Source organism: Pan paniscus, chromosome 12 (assembly GCF_029289425.2).
Source record: "Pan paniscus chromosome 12, NHGRI_mPanPan1-v2.0_pri, whole genome shotgun sequence".
Classification (NCBI taxonomy): Eukaryota; Metazoa; Chordata; class Mammalia; order Primates; family Hominidae; genus Pan; species Pan paniscus.
Genome location: NC_073261.2, coordinates 116,490,070 through 116,503,226, shown reverse-complemented (window position 1 = coordinate 116,503,226; position 13,157 = coordinate 116,490,070).

The following is a 13,157-nucleotide window of genomic DNA, read 5'->3' as shown; positions in this document are numbered from 1 at the left end:
GGAGGGTGGGTGTCAATGTTCTAGGAGTCAGGGGCGCACAGAGTCCAGAGCAGGCACTCCAAGCATGGGATGGCTACTCTGGGGATCGCTCGAGCCGCTTGAGCATAGAGCTTATGGAGATGAGGTGGGAGGAGTGAAACCAACTTTAAATTCCCACAGCTCTGCTGGGACTGCTGGGTCCGGCCATAAGACGGTGACAGATAGCAGACTTACCTTTCCCCCATAAACAACTAGAAAACTAGACAAATTATATGAAGCAACTGTTTTTAAGCATAGGTGCCATGGCAGGGCTGTGACCCTAGAGAAGGACACACATGAGGGAGTTCCAGCTTCACCCTGGCTCTCTGCCCGGAGGTGTTTGGGGCATTTTCTGAACACAGCACAGGGAAGTAGAGCTCAGAGAGTGGTGATGGCATGGGCCGGAGCAGGCAGAGACTGGAGTTCAGGACCACCGAGGGGACTGGAACTTGTGGGGTTCCAGAGAGGAGCGGGTTGAGCAGGGAAGGAGCTTCAGACATTTGCAGAGGAGCTCTCTTGAGTCTTTGAGTGAATACTAAACTGCACGCGCACAGGATGAGACGGCAAAGTCTGGCAGAGGAGAGCTGCTGGGAGCTGGGAGCAGAAGGGGGTGCCAGAGGATGCACGGGCACAGAGACCTTGGAGTTCTGGGCAGCCAGAGTGAAGAGACCACACCGAATATGCCAGACATTCAGCCAAGACCTCAGAAAAACCACCCTTTTTTAAAAAAGTTAGATTTATTCAGATATCATTTACATACAGTGAAATTCTCCATTTTTAGGTGTACAACTCTATGACACATGCATACAGTCATGTAATCACCACCACAATCAAGATAGAAAACATTTCTACTGCCCAGTGTTCCCTGTGCCCTTTGGTCATCCTTTCCTCCCTCCACTCCAGCCCCTGGTAACCACTGCCCTGATCTCTGTCCTTTTGAAAAGCACATGCCTCAGGTGTACTACACTAACCCTGGGGTAACGGCTGCTCTAGACCTGTCCCAACGAGCCCACAAACAAGCCTTGAGGAGCAAAACATCTACCAATAATTTAACTCGTTGCCAAAACAAAATTCACTAATCTTTGAAAGAAAACAACAAAATTCAGATTCCCAACAATGTTGTATCATAATGTCCAGCATCCAATCAAAAATTATTAGACATGTAATAAAGCAAGAAAATTTGAGTCGTAACTGGAGAAAAACTAGCCCATAAGAAACCCTGTTGAAGCCGGGCATGGTGGTTCACCCTTGTAATCCCAGCACTTTGGGAGACCGAGGTGGGTGGATCACCTGATGTTAGGAGTTCAAGAACAGCCTGGCCAACATTGTAATACCCCATCTCTACTAAAAATACAAAAATTACCCGGGCATGGTGGTGTGTGCCTATAATCCCAGCTACTCGGGAGGCTGAGGCATGAGAATCGCTTGAACCAGGGAGGCAGAGGTTGCAGTGAGCTGAGATTGCGCCACTGCACTCCAGCCTGGGTGACAGAGTGACTCTCCTTCTCAAAAAAAGAAGCCCTGTTGAATTCATGGGACAAAGACAAGGTGTCTTTTGTCATTGAGTATTTTCCACTGATAGGTGGTATAGCTACCACGAAAAAATATTAACATTAAAAGGAGTCTTCAAAAGCAAAAGAGAACCACGGGTATAGGAGCCAGCCAGAACCCAAGTGCACATCTAGATGGCCAACAGGTGCACAGTGTGGGCAGGCCTGGAATTAAACACTAGGACCCAGACATGTGCACAGCCATATCACTAAGGGGTTCAGCTGGGTGAAGACACAGACATATGAGCACAGCACAGAGGGTAGATGCCACAAGAGAGGCACAAATGTCCCAGGCATCAAAGAGTGACAGATCACTTCTGCCTAGAGGAACTGTAAAAGACTTCATGAAGGAAAAATTTTTTTGAGACAGTCTCACTCTGTCACTCAGGCTGGAGTGCAGTGGTGTGATCTTGGCTCACTGCAACCTCCACCTCCCGGGTTCAAGCAATTCTCCTGTTTATAAGTAACTTAACTGCACCCCAAAACAAACTAAGATTCATAGGAGTACGAAAGCCTCCCAAGTAGTTGGGACTAAAGACACGTGCCATCACACCTGACTAATTTTTGTATTTTTGGTAGAGACAGGGTTTTACCATGTTGGCCAGGCTGGTCTCAAACTCCTGACCTCAGATGATCTGCCCGCCTCGACCTCCCAAAGTGCTGGGATTACAGGCATGAGCCACTGCACCTGGCCAGCAAATTTCTTTGCACTGGGCTTTTAAAGATGATTGAGAAACAAAGAAAATAATTTAAAAATCACCTCTAAAGTCATTTATTACCCAAATGTGATCGCTGTTGGTATTCTGGTAAATTCCTTCTCTCTGAATTATCTTATTTTTTCCCAAGTGGAGCTCCATCTCCTCAATTCTGTTTTGCATTTTTCAGTTAATGTTATTTCAAAAACCATTTTATGAAAATTCTTTGTAGCAGCTATTTTTAACAGCTGTGAAATATTAACTGTCTGTGACATAATCCAATTAACTGATTCTCTGTTGTTGGGCATTTAGGTTATTTTCAAGTTCTAACTAATCCTGCAATAAGCATCTTGTTCTCCCTTGTTCTGGTTACTCTCTTAAGTTAGATTCCCAGAAATGGGATAATTGTTTCCAAAGATATTTGGGAACATCTGGGGAGTTCCTGATCTGTATTGCCAAATGACTTTTCTAGAAGGTTGTACAAATTTACATTCCCACTACACGTACTCTCTTATGTTGTAATACATGTTTACATGCCTTTTTCCCCACAAATTATGCCCTATCCACCTTCCTGTCCCCGGTGCCTGCACAGGCAGCTGCCCAGCAGCATCCCTTGCATCACACATGCCCATACTTGCACCATACGTGACCGTACTTTCACAGAGGAGAAGGAATATCCAGGGTCAGGGGGAACATCCCTGACAGACACTCCTGGAACCAAGACGTGGACAAGTGTGGATGGACACGTGGGTCTCTGAACTCTTTCTAGAACACCTGGCATGGAGATGAGATGGCCGTCAGAGACCTGTCAGTTCTGTTTTCTCGCTTGGCGGCAGGGAAGCTGAGATCTAGGTGGGGCAAGTGGGTTCCACACGGCACAGTTCGTCCATGTCAGTGCAGTGGCTGCTTCTCGGGGTACGGCCAAGCCGGGGTCTTGCAGCCTCAGCTCCCAGCAGGACCCGCCCAGCCAGGGTCCTCAACCCTAGGCTGACATCTTGGCCTCACTGGCGTCACAGCTCAGCCCTCACCCTGCGACTCTGTGCACGTGGGGAGTGGGAGATAAGAGCTGGAGGCAGACCTCCTAAGAGGAAGGAAAACAATGTGGACTTGGAGGAGGAAGGATCTGCCTTCCCTTTCTTCAGCGAGAGTTCCCTCTTCTCATAATACAGGGAGGACCTCAAGATGGCTGTCTCCCCCTTTAGAGACGCTGTGTCCCAGCAAAGGGGCACCTAGAACAGGAATTCTCAACCTCCCAGGACAACGGGTGGCCGCTGAGAAGCCAGGAGACCTGGGGCAAGCGTCTCGGGCTTTCCTCAGCTGCTCCACCTGGAAACCAGGACGGGCAGGACCGCCTCTCGAGGCTGCTGTGAGTGTCCAGTTAGACCACGTGGGTGGGCGAGGGGCTTGTGCCTTGCCCCAAGGGGGAGCTCAACACACACCTTTATATAGGACACATTCAAGGAGGCCAAGTTCACCAGGCCACACTGCGAGGCCTATTTTTTCGGGGGGCGGGGGTGTTGGGGGACAGGGTCTCACTCTGTCACTCAAGCTGGAGTGCAGCGGTGCAATCATAGCTCACTACAGCCCCAACCTCCTGGGCTCAAGCAATCCTCCCACCTCCCGAGTAGCTGGGACTGCAGGCATGCGCCACCATGCTTGGCTAATTTTTTAATTTTTTGTAGAGACAGGCTGTCATCGCTATGTTGCCAGGCTGGTCTCAAACTCCTGGCCTCGAGTGGTCCTCCAACCTTGGCCTCCTTAAATCCTGGGATTCCAGGGATGAGCCAGCCCACCCAGCTGGAAGACTGCTGCCTTGATGGGCCCCAGTGAATCCCCCGCTATTGATGATCTTCTGTAGTTCCCTCCCACACCAGATCTGGACAGGCCTTGAGACCCATTTGGCGGATAGAATGTGGGGGAGGCCTGGCAGCTTCCTGGTCTCTGGGAAGCTGCCACGCTGTGGAGAGGTCGGGCCATCCTACTGGAGGGAAAAGCCATGCACGCAGCTCAAGAGTGACCTTCCTCAATACCACATGCAGCAGCAGAACCACCCCAGTGACACGCACACTCGTGAGGAGGAATCAATCACCGTCATCTTAAGCCACTAAGTTTTTTTTTTTTTGAGACAGAGTCTCGCTCTGTCACCCAGGCTGGAGTGCAGTGGCGCGATCTCGGCTCACTGCAACCTCCGCCTCCTGGGTTCAAACCATTCTTCTGCCTCAGCCTCCCAGGTAGCTGGGATTACAGGCACCCACCACCACACACCTGGCTAATTTTTGTATTTTTGGTAGAGATGGAGTTTCACCATGTTGGCCAGGCTAGTCTCCAACTCCTGACCTCAGGCCATCCACCCGCCTCAGCTTCCCAAAGTGCTGGGATTATAGGTGTGAGCCACTGCACCCGGCTAAGCCACTAAGTTTTGAGGTGGGCTGTTACTTAGTAATGGATACCTGAACCTGGCTGGGTGCGGTGGCTCACACCTGTAATCCCAGCACTTTGGGAGGCCAAGGCAGGTGGATCATGAGGTCAGAAGATCAAGACCATCCTGGCTAACCCTGTCTCTACTAAAACGACAGAAAATTAGCTGGGCGTGGTGGCGGACGCCTGTAGTCCCAGCTACTTGTGAGGCTGAGGCAGGAGAATGGTGTGAACCCAGGAGGCAGAGCTTGTAGTGAGCCGAGATCGTGCCACTGCAGTCCAGCCTGGGGACAGAGCGAGACTCTGTCTCAAAAAAAAAAAAAAATAGATACCTGAACTTCCCTCCTCCCCATCCCAGCTTTATCCTCTGGGTCTTCTCCTGTGGTGTGCTGGTAAATGTTTAACAAGCAGCTCTCGCAGGGGATTGAGGGGAGCTCATGTGAAGTGTTTGTCAACATCTGTGGTGTAAATATTCTCATCATGGCTGATTTCAAGCTACCAACATGACATGGCTGAACACGAGATTGAGAAGAAATGTGCACCATCTGTCCAGGAGCGGGCGAGCTGGATCCAGCACACCTGGGTTCTCCTCCCCTGACACGTGACAACCCTGCAGACACTTGAGATCAGCAGCTCAGATTAGGTGATCAGAAGCATTTTGTCACAGAGACACAGAGTTCTGGGCTGGCTCTTATCTTCAGGGCATCTGGTAGGGTGGAAAGCACTTCAAGTCATGCGCCAAGCCCACGTCCTATTCCCTGGGCCCATTCCCTTCCATTGAAGTGCTGGAGGCAGAGCTCGCAGCTGAAGACCTGCAGGCGGCTCTCCCTCGTGTCTGGGCATGAGCGGTCTGTGGAGGCAGCAGCCAGGCTGTGTCCAGGTAGCCCTGACGGCCACTGCACAAGAGCAGTGTCGGGTAGAGTCCGAGCACCCATCAGCTCAGCCCCAGGCTCCATCAGAGGCGGTGGAACGGGCCCTGAGGATGCCTCAGTCCTGGGCCTTAGTGGGAGGCCTTCCAGGTGAAGCCCTGGGGACCAGGTAGCCCTGCTCAGCAAGCAGCCCTGGACCCTACCTCAGCAGCCCCGGACCCCACCTCGGCCGCCCCGGGAAGCCAAGGGGATGAGGGACCAACTCAGGAAATGGTGGGTGAGGCTGGTGGCTCCTGGAAACGCCGGTCACCAGGGCGGCAGCACCGGTCCTCACCCCTCCCTGCCAGGACTTCAGCAGCTCTCAGCCCCTAAGCATGATAGTTTCTTGGGTCAACCAAATAGTCATCTAGGGGTTGCTGTGAAGGTGTTCTGTAAGTATGTCACATCTGCAGTCAGCTGACTGGAGTGAAAGGCCATTACTCTCAATCATGTGGCGGGGGTAGGGGTGGGAAGCCTTGTGCAACCAGTGAAATGCCTTGAGAGCAGAGCTGGGGTTTCCCTGAGGACAGAGAGATTTTACCTGTGGACTATAGCATCGCCTACTGCCCGCGAGGCCCAGGTGCCGCCTGCCCTATGGATTTCCACCTTGCTCAGCCCCCACCTTGTCTGAGCCAATTGTTCACACTAAATCTCTCCCTCCCTCCCTTCCTTTCTCTATCTCATCCCCTCCATGTATATGTAATATCTCTTATGTGTCTCATAGAGAGATTTATTGCAAGGAATTGGCTATACAACACACGTACATGCATATCCACGTGTAAACATGTGCACACACACATACACACACACCACACACACCACACCCCTATCCTGCAGGTTCCTTTCTCTGCTGGGGCCCTGCTTGCTTCACCAGGGGTGCTGAGCCCCTGTGTCACCAGTGGAGGTCTCAGCAGCACAAGTCCCCAGGCACAGCCCCTCAGCGCCCTGCCCTCAGCCGTGGCTCCAGGGGTGAAGTAGGACCTCAGGGTGTAAAGGCCAGTGCCACGGTTGTTATGGGGTGTGCTGCGGGAACCCTTATCTTCACGAACATGTGAACTGTGCCCCCAGTCCTTTCTGTTTCCTTGAGGGAGGCCTTGGCTTCTGGAGCCCAGAGTTGGAAAGTGCCCGGACCTCCTGTGCAGGCTGCCCCACCTGGCTCTCCCTGGCTGTGGGTCCAGGACCTCCATCCTGAGTTGGGGCAGGGAGGCTTGAGACTTGGGGAGGAGAGGGGAGATGCTGGGAGCTGGAAGAGCGTGTGCCCCCAAAACCAGCTCCTGGGGCCTGTGGGCTGTGGCCCGGGAGGAAGGGCAGAGGGCTCGAGAAGGCTGGAGTGGTCCTGCAGCAGAGTTATGGGGACACCAACTGGCTGGTTTTGGGGCAGATAGATGGGACATAGGGGTGAAGTGGCAGCAAGGGGTACCTCTTTCCGTCCTGACATCTCGGCGGATGCTGAGAGGGTGTGGCTTTGAATTTCAAGAGCCCTGATGGTGAGACCCCAGCAAAGCTCTCATTGGGATCGGGGTTCTAAGGCTTAGACACTCGGGCTTCTACAGACTTTGTGACCTTGGTTGCCTGGTTCCAGGGTCCCCCACCATGAAAGGGAGGACTCTTCCAGGCCCAGCTCTGTCCCTGGGTATCGAGACACAGGGTCTGGGCGAGGACCTCAGAGCCAGGCACTCAGTGTAGTCACAGTGTGGGGCTGCTGCTGCTGTTGCTCTATTCTTAAACATATATTTTTATTGTAGTTCTGATCCCAGGGTGCTGTTGGGCAGTGAACAAACGGCACTGGATTCAGAGTCGGACAAACCTGGGTTCAAGTCCAATCTGCCTCTCAAGCTGTGTAGCCTTTAGCAAGTCACTTCTTCCCCTTGGGCCTCAGTTTCCTCATTTGCCATCTCACCCTTCACAGCACTGATGTTTGGATTAATGGGATGAGGCAGGTGAAAGCACTGTAAATGCCACCCAGGCACGGAGCTTTCATGGGACAGTTGAAACGCAGGTGAAATCAAAGTCAGTGTCCTGTTGTCCTCCGACCTTACATTATTAAAGAGAATTGGGCTGGATGCGGTGGCTCACAGCTATAATCCTAGCACTTTGGGAGGCCGAGGTGGGCAGATCACTTGAGGTCAGGAGTTCGAGACCAGTCTGGCCAATGTGGTGAAACCCTGTCTCTACTACAAATAAAAAATTAGTCGGACGTGATGGTGCATGGCTGTAATCTCAGCTATTCAGAGGCTGAGGCAGGAGAATCCCTTGAACCCGGGAGGCGGAGGTTGCAGTGAGCTGAGAATGAGCCACTGCACTCTAGACTGGGTGACAGAGCGAGACTCCATCTTCAAAAAAACAACAAAAAAAAGAGAATTGGTATGTGGGTGCATGCACGTGCGCTTGAGTGCACGCAAAAACATGACAGGGGTGTCATGGGAACACATATGGGCTGGCTTTGACGTTTGCCATTAAAAACATGATCCTGATGAACAACCCAACAAAAACAAATTGGCAAAAGAATCCATCAGACACTTCACAGAGGAAGATACTGCATACAGAAGGCCAAATCAGCATGCGAAAAGCATCACACTTCATTAGTCATCAGGGAAATACAAATGAAACCCACAATCATAAGCCACTTCGGCCCCCCTAGGACAGTGAAAATGACACCCTGGTGCAGCAACGTCATGTGCTGGGGAGGAGTGGGGCAGCCGAGGCTCTTGCACGCCGCCATCGGGAGTGCAAGATGGTGGAGCTGCTGTGAAACAACAGTGTGGTGGCTTCTTCTAAAATTAAGAATGGCCCAGCAATTCCACTCCTACGTTTTACCCAAGAGAAATGAAAGCACATGTCCACACAAAAACTTGAACGTGAATCTTCATGGCAGCTTTATTCCTAAACATCAAAAACTGGAAGCAACCCAAGTGTGCACAAACAGATGAATGGATAAACAAATGCAGCATCAGGCAGGTAACAATGAGGGTGGCTCATGGGCCCATGGGAGTGTTAGAGGAGCCCCTGCTTACCAGGCCCCTGGTTTAACAAAACAGCCCTAGAGTGAATGCATTGGGCACAGTGGGTGACGCCTGTAACCCCAGCACATTGGGAGGCCGAGGCAGGAGGATTGCTTGAGCCCAGGAGTTTGAGACCAGCCCTGACAACATAGTGAGACCCCATCTCTATGCACACACAAAAATTAGCCGGGCATGGTGGCGTGCACCTGTAGTCCCAGCTACTTGAGAGGCTGAGGTGGGAGGATCGCTTGAGCCTGGACGTTGTGTGCCACTGCAATCAAGCCTGGGTGACAGAGCAAGACCCTGATTCAAAAAAAACCCAAAAAACAAAAAAAAACTGTGGTACATCCCTACAGTACTATTCAGCAAAACCACATAAACATAAAACAAGAAAGACAGAATTACTGGTACATCCATCAACATGGATTCATCTCAAAAACATGATGCTGGGCAACGCCCCCCCCCAAAAAAAATAAACAGACACAGAAGAGTACAAATTGTATAATTCCATTTCTATGAGCTTCTATAATGACAAAAGAGCAGATCTGTGGTTGCCAGTAATTCCAGGGGAGAATTCACTGCAAAGGGGCACAAGAAACAGGATGAAAATGTTCTGGGCCACGTTGGGCGCCGTGGCTCACGCCTGTAATCCCAGCACTTTGGGAGGCCGAGTGGGCGGATCACAAGGTCAGGAGATCGAATCCATCCTGGCTAACACGGTGAAACCCCGTCTCTACTAAAAATACAAAAACAAAATTAGCCAGGCATGGTGGTGGGCGCCTGTAGTCCCAGCTACTCGGGAGGCTGAGGCAGGAGAATGGTGTGAACCCAGGAGGTGGAGCTTGCAGTGAGCCGAGATTGCACCACTGCACTCCAACCTGGGCAACAGAGCAAGACCCCGTCTCAAAAAAAAAAGAAAAAGGAAAGTGTTCTGGGCCATGAATATGGTGGCAGCGTCACAGGTGAGGACAGCTGTCAACACTCATTGAATTGTCCACTCTAATTGAATGTAGCCTCTTGAGCATAAGTTGTATCTTCGTAAAGCTGGTTTTCTAAGCATGATAGCTGAAAGGATGGTGCCAGCCTCCACTCCCTTTCCCAGTGGGAACCATAGCCTTTCCCAAGATGTGCTTATGGTTTCCCAGGGGGGTGCTCCTGTTGCTGGAAAAGAGGTTCCTGATCCAGACCCCAAGAGAGGATTCTTGGATCTTGCATAGGAAAGAATTCAAGGCAAATCACAGAGCACAGTGAAAGAAGCGAGTTTACTGGAGACGACTCTGTTACAGAGTGGGGCATCCTCGGGAAGAAGGAGGAGGAATGCACCGTCCTGTGTTAGTGTCGCTGCTTATAAGGAACTCTAAGGAGGCCGGGCACGGTGGCTCACGCCTGTAATCCCAACACTTTGGGAGGCTGAGGCGGGTGGATCACCTGAGGTCAGGAGTTGAAGACCAGCCTGACCAACACGGTGAAACCCTCTCTCTACTAAAAAAAAAAAAAAAAAAAATTAGCCGGGCATTGTGGTGTGTGCCTGTAATCCCAGCTACTCGTGAGGCTGAGGCGGGAGAATCACCTGAACCCAGGAGGTGGAGGTTGTGGTGAGCCAAGATTGCACCACTGCACTCCAGCCTGGGCGACAAGAGTGAAAATCTGTCTCAAAAAAAAAAAAAAAAAAAAAAGAAAGAAAGAAAAAGAAACTCTAAGGAGTGGTAATGAAACTTGGAATGTGCAGATGTGCTCACTAGAGGCGGGGCTATCGGTGTTATTGATGACCATTAATCCTTCAGCCTAAGCTTGCTCATCGATGTTATCTTGAAGTAAAGAGGGCTGTATTCTCCAGACATGTGGGCATTCTGCAGGCGTGGTGGCAGATGATATTTTGTTGTTTTAATTGGTGGTCGGCTTAGAATGTGGCTATTTTCAGACCTTGAATATTCTTGTGAGTGCCTAGCTACTCACCTCAAGATGGACTCACTCTAGTGATGTTTTATTAAACCAGGGGCCTGGTAAGCAGGGGTTCCTCTAACACCCCCATGAGCCCATGAGCCACCCTCATTGTCACCTACCTGATGCTGCCTTTGGGGAAGGCCACAGAGAAGCCTCCAAACCCAATGAGGGAGTCCGCTGCGGATTTCAGACCTGGCCATATCCAGGGGCTCAGGCGAGCCATTAGGTCACTGTCTCTGCTTCTCCGTGGTTTTGGCTTCAATCTCTCCTGCTGCTGAGAGACTCTGGCCATGTCTGCTAGACCTACAGCCCTGGCAGGCCCAGGAACATCTTGCAGCCAGGGAAGGAAGAGGCTGTGACTCCTGCCAGCCCTAGCAGCAGTCCTGGGAGAGTCCCTGTGGGTCTGGCTATATCCCATGCCCACCCTTCAGCCACACTGTGTCCTGAGGAATGCAGAATTAGGACTGACCCACTTGGGCCACTGGTGGGAGACAGGAGTGGTCAGAGCTCAGTCCCATTTTTCCTATGAGGCCTTTCAGCCCTCAGATGAATTCGTGGATAGAAACAGATACGTGAGGGGAAGAGCTCCGTGCAACTTCCCTGCAGCCTCCAAACCCCGAGGACCCGTGGGGAAGGGAGGAGAGCTCCAGACGCTTCCCAGCCAAGAGAGCCAGCCTTGTGTGTGGGTCTGTGTATAACGTCTTCTCAGGACTCCGTGGATATGAAGGGCTGTGTACACAAATAAACGGGAGGAGGCCCCTGTCGTAGGCAGAATTCCAAGATAATCTCATGATCTTGGACCCTGTGTAAGCCCCTCCACTTGAGCATGGGTGGGACTTGTGCCCTGCTTCTAGCCAACAAGATATGGCACAGGGATGTCACTCAGTGGCCACACTGCTTAGCTGGAGCGCGTCTCCTGTGGCCTGGAAGAAGTGAGCTGAGGTTGCACTGCCCACGGAGAGGGCCATGTGGCAGACCTAGGGGTGGCCTCCAGCCCACAGCCACAGGGAAAGGACAGGTTCCTCCCAGGGGAGCTTCCAGATGAGAACACAGGCAGCGAATGGATCCACAGCCGGCTATGAGGCTTCCAGCAGCAGGCTCTAGGCCAGGCCCAGGCTCCTGCCCCGCAGAAGCTGTGAGATCAGAAATGGGTGTTGTTTTAAGCCACAGAGTTTATGACTATTTGTTACACAGCACAGAAAACCAGTGTACCTCCACTTTTCCTTGTGGAATAGCTGCCATAGGCCCAAACTGGCCCCCAACCCCAGTGTGGTGCCTGCTCAGCCCCTCGCCATGGTCCACTTCAGAAGTAGTGTCCTAAAATGCAAAGGGATTGCCTCGTTCTCTAGCTAAAGCCCACGAGTGCCTCCTCTTGGTTCTCTGAATAAAATGCAAACTCTTTAGCAAGGCCATAGGAATGGGCCTTTGCCCTACTCGCTGTCTGTGTAGGGCTGGGGTGGGAGAGGTCAACTCCCCCCAGGCCCTCATGCTCCAGGCCCTCCTGATCCTTGCATTTTTCCTCTGGATCTCTGTTCCCTCCTCGCCTCCAACACACATGCAAACACACGCCTTCTCCCCTCCCTTTCCCCTCCCTCTTTAATGCTCAGCTCAAGTGTGGCCGGGAGGCAGGGTTCCGGCCCTAGGGGCTGGATGAGGTTCCGGCCAGGGCCTGGCCCCATTGCCTGGTCACATGACTGCCCACCCACGGATGGTATATTGGGGGTGGCAGCAAATCCTCAGCGTCTCCCAGGACCAGCTCGGCCCGGGGCCCTCAGTGAGGGTCTGTTGAAATGAAATCGTGAAAAGCGTAGGGGGTAGGGGTCATTTCACCCTTTCCTGTCCTCTGAATGAGGAGCAGGCGTGAAACATACGCAGGGCAGTCTTGGGAACAGATGCTCCCCAGCCCTCTGGTCTGGACCACCTGGGCACCTGGAACCCAGCTGCCATTTGCTGGAACCCAGGGAGGTGGGTTGATGCCTACATGGGCTGTTTTATCTGTGCTTGCCACCCCCTTGCCAGCATACTGACAACACCCTGTCATTCCAGAGAGGGAACCAAGGCTGGGGCCAACCCCCACACACACACTGGCTGCTGAGACAATCGGCCTGGGTGTGTCCCTCTGCAGGGGAAGTGGTGGCCTGGCCCACCCTGAGGGCCAGGGAGGGATTTTCCCCAGGGCGGGAGCTTCTTGCTCCCTGGATACTAGACAAAGCCCTCAGTGAGCCCCCGTGAAACAAGGGGCGTCCGGCAGTCCCTTTCCACCTGTCTCCACCCAGAGGAAAACGCAGGGACTGAGACACCCTCATCCCCTCCCTTCCTGCCCCGCCGCTGGACCTTTGTAAGCTGGAGCCAGGAAGCCGGAGTGTGGGGAACTTGAAAGGTCTGTAGCCCCCGCTGTGACACCGCTGAGCAGGAAACCGCGTGCGTCCACAAGCAGCCCCAAGGCCTTGTTGTAGGACAGTGGACAGTTTGCTCTCCCGGCTGAGGCTGCCCACCCCAGGGTTCCTGCAGTGCCTCACCTGCCCCCGGAGACGCCAGCCCCCGTCCCTGCCAAGCTTTCCAGGGTCCCCCCATGCTGGGGCGACAGAGGCAGTCCCCCAAGAATGAGGTACCCCAGCTGTC